Source organism: Nematolebias whitei, chromosome 7 (genome assembly GCF_014905685.2).
Source record: "Nematolebias whitei isolate Nwh7 chromosome 7, NemWhi1, whole genome shotgun sequence".
NCBI lineage: Eukaryota > Metazoa > Chordata > Actinopteri > Cyprinodontiformes > Rivulidae > Nematolebias > Nematolebias whitei.
Window position 1 is genome coordinate 3,288,855 of NC_056504.1, and position 2,384 is coordinate 3,291,238.

Genomic DNA, 2,384 nt, shown 5'->3' on the forward strand with positions numbered 1-2,384 from the left:
TATATATATATATATATATATATATATATATATATATATACAGTCCATTTACTCATTTAGGAGGGATGCAATGACTTTTAGTTTTGGTAATTCCTGTGCTTTTTAAAATATTTTACTCTATTTTACAAACATAATAGATTAGGATCTTTTTAAATTCTTAAAAAAACTAAATTTTCTCTGAAATCCTCTTCAGCCTACATTAGTTAGTATTGCTTATATTAATTCTTCTTATGCTAATCTAATTCTGCTAAAGTTAATTCCCTACCGCTAATTACACTCAAGATTCAAGGTTCTTTATTGTCATTCGCATCACATGTGGTACATGAGGCAGAACGAAAATGTGTACTCAAGGTTGCAGTTACATCCAAAAATAGCAAAGTATAAAGAGAAACAGTATCCAAGTATCTAAGATATACACTAAACACTAATAATGTAATATAATACTGTGTATTAAACAGCAGCCTTAACACGAGTCTGTTGTGATCAGATGTGTATGAATACAGCAGCTTAAAGGCAAGAAATAAGCAGCTTGGATAATCAGCAGCACAGATAAGTCACATATCACCAGTTAAAGTGGCATTAGTGATGTTTTACAGTGGTTATTCTGATTAGAATAATTACTGTTAAAAAAAAAAAACACTACTGCCACTTTAATTGGTGATATGTGACCACTTCAAGTACTTGGGGTCCACTATCCAGGAAAATGAGGAGTGTGGTAAAGAGGTGAAAAAGAGAGTCCAGGCAGGATGAAGTGGATGGGGAAAAGTTTCAGGAGTGATTTGTGACAAAACGGTGTCGGCAAAGGTCAAAGGAAAAGTTTACAAGACAGTGGTGAGACCAGCAATGTTGTCTGATCTGGAGACAGAGACATGGACAAAAAGACAGGAGACAGAACTGGAAGTGGCAGAAATGAAGATGTTGAGGTTCTTCTTAGGAGAGACAAAGATGGAGAAGATCAGGAATGAGATCATCAGAGGTACAGCACAGGTTGAACAACTGGGAGATGAAGTTAGAGAGGACACACTGAGATGGTTTGGACATGTCATTTCCATGTTTGGACATTATAATATTATAGTGATTTATTAAATAAAAGTAATGGTGATATGAAAGCAACATGGCGTGTAATAAATAGTGTTCTGAAAAGTCATAAAGCAAAAACAGGTATTTCACAATATTTTTTGAAGGATGACGATGAAATCCATGATGAAAATGAAATTGTAAATGGATTTAATCATCATTTTGTGAACGTTGGATCAAGACTTGCAGCTAAAATACCAAAAGTAGACAATAATGTGAACCATTCAGTTATAGGTTGTGACAACAGTATTTTTCTTAATGGAACTGACAAAGAAGAAATAATGAATGTTGTAAAAAATCTTACAGATAAGAGATCAAAAGACTGGGTGGACATGGATATGATGTTTGTAAAGGACATAATGAGTTATGTTATCGAGCCGTTTACATATATTTGTAATTGATCATTTTCAAAAGGAATATTTCCAGACAATATGAAAGTAGCTAAGGTAGTTCCTCTCTTTAAAAATGGTGATAAATGTGTGTTCAATAATTATAGACCAATATCCTTATTACCACAGTTCTCAAAAATTCTAGAAAAACTGTTTGTGACCAGATTAGATAAATTTATTACTAAACAAAACATTCTAAGTAGCAGTCAGTATGGGTTTAGAGCAAAAAACTCTACATCAATGGCTCTCATGGAAATAATGGAACAAATAACTACTGCTGTCGATCAAAAACAGTATTGTGTTAGTATTTTTGTTGATTTAAAAAAAGCATTCGATACTACTGACCACATTATTCTCCTTGAAAAATTAAATAAATATGGTATAAGAGGACCAGCATTACACTGGGTATCTAGCTATTTAAAAGATAGGAAACAGTTTGTACAAATGAATGGTGTAAGATCTGACCTGTGCAATATCACTTGTGGAGTTCCTCAAGGCTCTGTACTTGGACCAAAGTTATTTATTTTATATGTGAATGACTTAGTGAATGTATCAGGACTCCTCAAATGTGTCTTTTTTGCAGATGACACCACATTTTTCTGTTTGGGTAAAGATGTAAAACGGATGTTGGAATTGATGAAGACAGAATTTGATCAAATACAAACTTGGTTTAAACTTAATAAATTATCATTAAATTTAGATAAAACTAAATACATGATATTTAGTAACAAAAAGAGAACTGTTGATGATCCATTTAAAATTGAGGGTGTTGAGATTTGTAGAGTTAATGAGATGAAATTTTTGGGTGTAATCATTGATGAACAGCTAACATGGAAAAATCACATCAATTCTGTAAGAACAAAAATATCTAAATCTATTGCAGTACTATACAAAGTCAGGGAATTATTAAATGATAAA